Source organism: Sapajus apella, unplaced genomic scaffold (genome assembly GCF_009761245.1).
Source record: "Sapajus apella isolate SASKATOON/1434 unplaced genomic scaffold, GSC_monkey_1.0 scaffold68, whole genome shotgun sequence".
NCBI classification, from domain to species: Eukaryota; Metazoa; Chordata; class Mammalia; order Primates; family Cebidae; genus Sapajus; species Sapajus apella.
The window spans coordinates 11491290-11500758 of record NW_022437008.1 but is presented as its reverse complement, the minus strand read 5'-3'; positions in this window follow the sequence as shown (position 1 = coordinate 11500758).

The following is a 9469-nucleotide window of genomic DNA, read 5'->3' as shown; positions in this document are numbered from 1 at the left end:
AGGTGCAGGAAATACTGCATGATCTCATTGAGATGTGGAGTTTCCTGAGATGTGGAGTCTGAGAAAGGAGAAAAGAAACAGGAAGAAGAAGAGGAGGAGGAGGAGGAGGAAGAAAAGAAGAAGCAGAGGAAGAAGGAGAAGGAGGAAGGGGGGAAGAGGAAGAGGGGGAAGAGGAAAAGGGGAGGAGGAAGAGGGAGAGGAGGGGGAGGATGAGGAAGAGGAGGGAGGGGGAGGGAAAGGAGGAAGGGGATGAGGAAGAGGAGGGGGAGGAGAAAGGGGAGGTGGAAGAGGAGGGGGATGAGGAGGGGGAGGGGGATGAGGAGGGGGAAGGGGAGGAGAAGGGGGATGAGGAGGAAGAGGAGGAGAAGGAAGGGAAGGGGGAGGGGGAGGGGGTAAGAGGAAGGGGAGGGAGATGGGGAGGGGGAGGAGGAGGAGGAAGGGGAGGAGGAGGGGGAGAAGAGAAGAAGAAGAAGGGAAAAAAAATAGAAGCAGCACCGGGTATGGTGGCTCACACCTGTAATCCTAGCACTTTGGGAGGCTGAGGCGGGTGGATCACAGGGTCAGGAATTGGAGACCAGCCTGGCCAATATTTTGAAACCCCATCTCAATCAAAAAAGAAAAAATTATCTGGGCGTGGTGGCGGGCGCCTGTAGTCCCAGCTACTCTGAAGGCTTAGGCAGGAGAATCACTTGAACCCAAGAGAAGGAGGTTGCGGTTAGCTGAGATCGCGCCACTGCACTCCAGCCTGGGGAACAGAGTGAGACTCTGTCAAAAGAAAAAAAAAAAAAAAAGAAGAAGAAGGAGAAAGAAGAGGGAAGAAGAAGAAAGAAACAAGAATAGAAGAAAGGTGGCTCCCAGGGGTGGGGAGGGTGAGGAAATGGTGAGGGTAGGTCAAACTTGCAGTTATGCGGGATGAATAAGTCTAGAGATCTAATGTACAGCAAGAGGACTACAGTTAGAATATTGTAGAGTATATTGAAAATTTACTAAAAGAGTCAATTTTAGGTGCTGTTAGTGTGCACACACTCAAGGAAAACATAGGAGTCGGCTTTGTGACATTGCTCAGCTGTGAATAATCACTTCACTATAAATATGTCTATCAAAACATCTTGTTGTGCATCTTAAATTTACACAATTGAAAAAAGAAAAAAGCTGGTTGGACCAGGACTCAGGGCCACTGCTTTCCACCAGGGGTGCTGTTTGATGTCTGCAAACACCATTCACAGCCTCCTCACCCAAATATTTCAGAAACCAATTTCCAAGAACGCAAACCCCCTACCCGTCTGGCTGCAGAGTTGGGAAATATCTTGCTTCATTGCAAATGAGTTTTACATCTCCTCAGGGCTCTGAACTTAGCCATCATGCACAGTCTCTTAGTTGGGTCAATGTCCCAGGGCGGAATTTCCTGACCTTGTCACCGGTTCTTGGCTTCACACCTTGGAGGGATTCACTACTGTTGGAACGCCCAGCATCTGGTTCTGGCCCCTCTTCTCAAGCAAGTGAGAAATAAGACAGGAGGCAGGGCTGCAGGAAGCTGCTGTGCTGGGAGAAGCAGGAGCCCTTGCATGGCTTCTGCAAACCCCCAGATCCCTGTTTTCCCATTGGTGAAAAAACCAGAACGAGCAGACCAATCACCTTACAGACTTGCTCAGTAGCTATTTTGACAAAACAAAACACAGGTTAGGAGGTGTTACGTAAAACGTACAGGAGGCCATTGGTTTGGATGGAGTTCCTGGCTGGGCATCCAGCCTGCGGTCACCCAGCTCTCCGGGCTCTGACGTGCAGGCACAGCTCCTTAATGGGAAAGTGCCGCCCAGGTTGGACATGTTTTTAAAAGCTGATTGTTAATGAGCTGGAAAGGAAAGGAATAGAAGCCATTATGCTCACTCTAAGAAAGCATCTCTGATGCATGGATCATTTACTATTGATTATTGAAACCAATGCTATCGTGCGTGTCCTATGGCTGGTTTTAAAACCTCTATATCGTTGGAGTTTGGGATTTATTTGGAAGTACTATAATAAGCAGCACATGCCAATTACTTCCCTCAGTCCTCCCTGTAATCAAGATAAATTATCCTGCTATTGATGTCAATGGGATATGAAAATCTATAGAGTTCTCCTGAGAAGAATAAATCCTACATTTTGCTCACCTCATTTAAATTTTGCAGCAAAACCATTTTGGGGTCAATCAAAAATACATTCTCCCAAACTTTTATTGCCATCCGTCCTGAGTCACCTCCAGAAATAATTAGCAAATGATAGCAGTGAGGAAGCACTTAGCCCACGGGCGCCTGCACTGCTGTTATTACATTTGCCTGATAGAGCCTCGATGCCCACAGACCAACAGCATCCTTTACAGTCACAGGTGTCTTATAAATGTATTTCCATAGGGTACCTATCTATTTACAATTTCTTTTCCCCATTGCTAAACAACCTCTTATGAAAATTCAAAGTACAGTTAATTATATATGAGTTTTTTATAAACATAATTGTGTGAGGCCAAGGCAGGTGGATCACCTGAGGTCAGGAGTACGAGGCCAGTCTGGCCAACATGGTGAAACACCGTTTCTCCTAAAAATACAAAGATTAGCTGGGCGTGGTGGCACGCGTCTGTAATTCCAGCTACTCGGGAGGCTGAGGCAGGAGAATCTCTTGAAACTGGGAGGCGGAGGTTGCAGTGAGCTGAGATAGCGCCCCTGCACTCCAGCCTAGGTGACAGAAAGCAACTCTGTCTCAAAAAAATAATAAAAAATAAAAATAAATAAACTCCATTGACATTACTTCCCTTCTCTGATTTTTGCGTCTTCCATCAAGTGCTTGCCTTTTGAGCCAGCTTTCTGCAGCGGCTTTTCTTCTGGCAGAAAAGGGGCTGTCCTGAGTAGCTCTGTACTCAAGCAAGCCGAGCCGTCAGGGGCTTGCTTTGACTTACCGTGTTCTTGTCCCTGCAGGCCCACACTTTAATCATTCAGTGGGGATTCCACAGCCTTCTTTCCTGGGAACTCCTTACAGTGCAGAACCCTTCTGGCAGTCGTAACTTTTTTTGTTTTCTGTTTTTATGCCACAAACCTCTCTTTCTGAATTTCTTATTTAATATATTGTTCTTTATTCAGCATCTTTACTATAAAACCTTATTATCTATAGCAAGACAAACACAAAATCCTCTCTGAGCCATGTCTTTTCAAGCTACTTTATCTCAGCCTTAATCCTCCCAATCTCACCTGTTTAAATGAGAGAGGAAAGGAGGAAGAGAAGTGGGAGGAAGATGAAGAGAAGGAGGGGAGAAGGAGGAGAGAGTCACGGTGACAATCATTTGACTATCACCAACTGTTAGGATGATGAGTGAGTTTCTTTTATGGTTTATTTTGTTTTTTCGGCATTTTACAGGCTGTCTACGGTAAACTTACATACTTTATGCCATTGCTCTAGAAAGCGGAGTCTATGACAAAGCTTACAAGCTAAAGCTTTCTTGGAGGTGCAGTCCTAAAGAAGCAAGAGTGAGGAAGAAAGAGGGGGGCAGAGAAAAAGCAAAAACAAATACTGGGTGGTGCAATTCCAAGCTGGTCACAGTCTCCCAAGAAAACCCAGCTGACTGATCAATCACTTAGGACCTTGTCAGAGAGGCCACATGGAGCTGGGAGCCACAGCTAGCCAGGAGGGTCAAGACGGTACTGACTGTCTCAGCCTCTGTTGGGGAAAGTCTGGCACTGACTCCCCACACTGGCAGACCACGTGGCTCCACTGGAAAAGCCAGGGTGGGAGGGGACCTGGCCCAGCCATGCCCAGGTGCAGCCATTCCTCCTGTCACTCAGCACCGCACCTGGTGGTTCTTGGTCTGCAGAGTTGGTGGCAGCAGTGGAGGCAGCAGCCAGAATTCCTGGCATACAGACAGCCTGAGCTATGGGCAGAGCAGCTCCGGCTGGAGTCAAGGCAAGCAGCTAGGGTCTGCTGATCAAATGCTTCTATAGCTAGGAAAATAAGAAAAGCTTGTTTTAAAATATTGGATTCCATTATAAAGTCTCTATCCTTTTAGGCTCAGCTTGCTCTAGGCTCATTCAAACCTTTTTACGTCTCAGATCCATACTGGACACGTCACTGTAAGACAGAGGTCGTAAACCACAAAGCCCACGGGGCCAGGCCAGGAACACGCACAGGAAAGTGACTGAGTGGAGGCTGTGGAAGCGCCAGCTCGGTGGAGGCAGAGCGCACACACCTCTAAGTCCTGACGGCTCGGCTTTAGCCCACCGCTGTTACACCCTCTGACTTGGTTCAAAAATACTGTTAAGTTGAAAATCATGACTTATCTAAATGTGAAAAATCTTTTTTTTTTTTTTTTTTTTTTTTTGAGACAGAGTTTTACTCTTGTCGCCCAGGCTGAAGTGCAATGTGCTATCTCGGCTCACTGCAATCTCCGCCTCCCAGGTTCAAGCGATTCTCCCGCCTCAGCCTCCTGAGTAGCGTGGACTACAGGCATACGCCACCACACCAGGCTAATTTTTGTATTTTTAGTAGAGATGGGATTTCTCCATGCTGGCCAGGCTGGCCTTGAACTCCTGACCTCAGGTGATCCGCCTGCCTCAGCCTCCCAAAGGGCTGGGATTACAGGCATGAACCACCGCACCCGGCTGAAAAATCTCATTTTTTTACTGTTGACAACAAAGGGACTTTTCCCCCCAATATTTTGAGCTAAACAAAACATGTCAGCTAGCCATAGACATTTTTTATTTGTCCACCAGCTTGTGACATCTGCTAATAAAAAGACTATGGAACATAGAAACACTTCATTTTCCCAACCTCTGCATTGCCTTACATGATAGCTCAGGCTTTCATGAAGGTTCCATGTCCAAGACACTGAGTGTTACACATGGAGCTCCTCATGTTGTTTTCAGAACAGCACTGTTACATGGGTAATGTTATTAGTCCCATTTTACAGATGAGAAAACTGAGCCTCTGGAAGCTTAAGCAGCTTGCTCAGGGTGAATGGCTGGGTGGACTCTGTACACCTTCAGGGGCCGGGTCTCCATTGACTTTTCCACTGAAGGTGTGCCCAGATACATTAGCACCCCTGAAACTCACAACCTTGTCTAGAAGCAGGCTGCTTGGCTCTATTTTGCAGATAAGAAACTTGAGACTCAGGGATGTAAAGTGACCCTCCCAAGGTTCCAAGCATAAGAGGGGAGGCAGAATTCAAAGGCAGGCGTGTGTGACTCCAGGCCCAGGGAGCCCCAGCCTGGGTATCCCTAGCCTGTCGAAGTCACAGAGCTTCAGACTGGTCCTGGGGGCTGGAGATGGAGATGGAGATGGAGATGGAGATGGACCCAGTACTCACCTTGGATACAGCTTGCCAGTTTCATGCAAGTTTCCCTGGGGCATTCACTAAAAACAAGATTGGATCTTCTGACATACCCTAAAGGTGGCCTCTGCCAGGCAGCCTTCCCCAGTTTATTTCCCCAGTGGCCTTCATTTCCCAGCCACCACACCCACCGCTAACAGCCTTTCCCTCTGAGAACTAGACTCACTGAAAGTGGGAACTGTGTTCTAAGTGGCTGTGACTCCCCAGGACTCATTTTACCTAACAAAGGAAGAGATAATCTGTGACACTTTGATATTAGTATAACCTATTGTGTATAACCTATGTATGGGGTATATATATGTATTACCCCATGCCCCTTGCTCCTGGCACAGAGCTCTTAAGATTCTTGCAATTTCCTGAGTGACTGACCATCTAACACAGAGCTTCTAAGTCCCTTGGAATTTCCTGGGTAACTGGAGCCTCTTTGGTTCTTATGAAGTAACTCTTGGTGGGCTTCTGGGTGGCCTCAAGGTGGGCGCTGGATGCCAGGGGAACCAACCATGTGATTAGGGGGTTGGAGCTTTCAGCCCCACTCCTTGATTTCTGGGAAGGCAATAGGGGGTAAAGGTTGAGTTGATCACCAATGGCCAGTTGGTTTAGTCAGTCCTGCTTTTGGGCCAGGCATGGTGGCAACTGTGGAATTACACTTGTAATTTCAGCACTTTGGGAAGCTGACAGGGGAGCATCCCTTGAGCTCAGGGGTTCAAGACTAGCCCGGGCAACATAGCGAGACCCACGTCTCTACAAAGAATTTTTGAAAACAGCCAGATATGGTGATGTGTGCCTGTGGTTCTGGCTACTGGGAAGGGTGAGCAGGGGGATCAATTGCTTGATCCCAGAAGGTCAAGGCTGCAGTGAGCCATGACTGCACCACTGCACTCCAGCCTGGGGCACAGAGCGAGACACTGTCTCAAAACACACACACATACACACACACACACACACACACACACACATCCCCCTCCAAATTATGCTTTTGTAATGAGCTCTCCATAAAACCCAAAAACAGACAGAGTTTGGAAAGCTTCCGGGTGGCTGCATGTGTGGAAGGTCCTGAAGAGGGCACTGAGGTCCCCTGCCCTCCCCACATGCTCAGCTGTATGTGACCCACCACCTGGTTGTTCATCTGCGTTCTTCACCGCATCCTTCCTAAGTATAATAAACCAGTAAATGTGTTTCCCTGAGTTCTGGGAGCCATGCTAGCAAATTGGGGAACCCCAGTTAAAGCCAGTTGATCTGAAGTGCAGCTAACAACCTACTAGCTGCAATTCATGTCCAAAGTGGGGCAGGCTCATGGCACTGAGCCCCCATCCTGTGGGATCTGCCCTAACATCAGGTAGACAGTATCAGAATTGGCTTGTAGGACATGCAGTTGGGATCTACTGAAGAAAAGCCTAGGAAAAGCCCACACATTTGCTCTAAAGCGTTGTGCTGAGTGGTTGTGGGAGTAAAGGAAACACAATTTTATTGTCATCATCACACCCATCAATTAGTAACGTTTCTTAGCTCTTGAAACCCTCCGAAAGGCCGATGAAAGCTATTGGTTCTCCCCTCAAAATATGCACTTATTAGACACAATGCTTCACCTGATTTCAGAGATGTCCTGTGCTGCCTGAAGCCCATCCCTGTACTGAGGTTGAGAACTCCAGACGCAGCTGTGGTCCTTGTTCACAGATACGTCACTTCCAGCCCACAGGCTTGTCCTCAGATCACTCATGAGCTCCTGGCAGGCCAAGGATTCCTGCTTCCTAATGTTTATTTAGTGTTCGTGGTGGACATGGACTAAAAACCTACTCAAGCTGGCCTGAGGAAAGGGGAAGGGAGACACGCTTTCAGTGCGGGCTGATGGAAAAGCTCTGGAGGGGGGCGGTGGTGGTGGCCGCGTGACAGACAATGTGAATGCACTTAAAGCCACTGAAATGGATGCATTAAAATAGCAAAAATGGTAAATGTTGTGTTGCATATATATTAGCACAATGAAACAATTCAAAAAAGTAAAATAAAAGGCAGAGTACATTTTAGGGGCAGAAGAGTTCGCCAGGGAAGCGGCTGGCTGATGGGCCTCAGGAGGGAAGGAGAACATGGTCACACTAACCCCTGCCCCTTCCCTGTGGCTTATCCCTGTCCACTCTTCCAGCTGGGGCCCACATCACGGCCCTCATGCTTTTATTCCCTTTGGCAAGAGAAATATTTCCTCAGGCTGGGAGGCCACGGCTCACACCCGGACACAAATTCCTTGCAGGAGAAATCTGATTGCCTCAACTTGGAGCTAAGAATCCTGTCTGGGCAGTAGGGTAGAACCCGTTAATATAATCATGGCCGCCAGAGAAGCGTCCATCATGGGGGGAGGCAGAAGAAAGCGGCGCGGATACACATCAGAAACAAAGCCACAAGACACAACAGAAGGCTACATGCAGAGCGGTACAGATAGAGCTGAACCATCTATTACCGAGCAGACAGAGGAAGAAACAGAAGATCTAGGTCAGAGCTTCTCCAGCTTGAATTACAGAGAAATCTCTAAGGGACCGTATTAAAATGCAGAGACTGTTTCCACAGATCTGGGGCAGGGCCTAGGACTCTGCATTGCTAACAAGCTCCAGATGAGGCTGCTGGGGCACGGACCACACTCTGACTAGCCAGGCTTTAGAGCACAAGCTCAGCTTTTGTGTAAATCAACAATGCATGCTGGAAGCAGCTCTATCCAGTTTACAAGGATGCATGCATTTCTCCAGCACATTACCAAACACAAAATGAGAAGGGGGGAGAAGCAAGGGTGTGGTAGTGCAATGAGAATATGGCAAAGAGAAATCTACAGAATGGGAGAGGGGTCTTGCCCCAATGGACGGCGAGAGCATGCTGAGAGCTGAGGGTGTGATTCACGTGACTCCGTAACCAGAGTCCATAGGAGGAGGAGAGGCGCTCATGTGCCCAAGCGGCTTCCTGGCCCCTGCTGGTTTGGCAAGTTTCCTGGGCCAGCCCTACACGCTTCCTCTTCCACATCCCTTAAGGGACATTTGAAATGGTGGCCTAGCTTTCACCTATAAGCAGACAGCTTGGTGAGGATGGTGAGATTTAAAATCCACTGCCCTTGAACTTCCCATGCATTTCCTACACACAATTGCATTCAATGTGTCTTTCCAGGATATAGAAAAAATATTTGCTTAGGTTTATTCTAACCATTTGATTTGCATGCACAATGCAAAAAAAAAAAAAAATCAAATCAACATAATAATCAAGGAGGCTAATAATGTATCCAATCAACATCCTCAGACTTTTCTAATAAACAAAAGGCTGCAGAGCGACAGCCAGTGACGCTGGCAGAGCTGCAGCCGGGCCACAGTGAGGGGAGAGGGAGAGGCCCACAGCACAGCTCACAGGGCATGGAACACATCACTCAACGGAAATGGTGTGATCCATTTCACCTGCCCCAAAACACATGCTGATATGGCTTGGCTGCGACCGCACCCAAATCTCACCCTGAATTCTAATAATCCCCATGTGTCAAGAGTGGGACCAGGTGGACATAACCGAATCACAAGGGCAGCTTCCCCCATGCTGTTCTCGTGATAGTCAGTGAGTTTTTATGAGATCTGATGGTTTTTATAAGGGGCTCCTCTCCTTCCTGCCACCTGGTGAAGAAGGTGCCTGATTCCCCTTCACCTTCCGCCATGATTGTAAGTTTCCTGAGGTCTCCCCAGCCATGGTGAATGGTAAGTCAGTTTAACCTCTTTCCCTTATAAATTACCCAGTCTCACACAGTTCTTTAGAGCAGTATGTAAAAGGAATAATACACATGCTATCCAGTAGATTAAAGAGACTGAAACACACGTGTGTCCCCAAGACAGAAAGAGCTGGGAAAATAAAATACCTGACATGTGGCGTGGTGCCAAGCAGAGGTCCCATGGTCTGCTTTCCCTCAGATGCTTTATTCCATGTCTGTTTCTCCACTTTCATCCTACTACCTGGAGAGTGGAAAAAATGCTCCTTCAAACAAATCACTCAACCCAAGGAGCAATTTTTAGCTCATGGAGTCTCACTGATGTTGAAATATGGACCTATCGTTTGAATTGCTCACAACACACTGATTAACTTAGGACTGAAATGATTCATCATACTGTT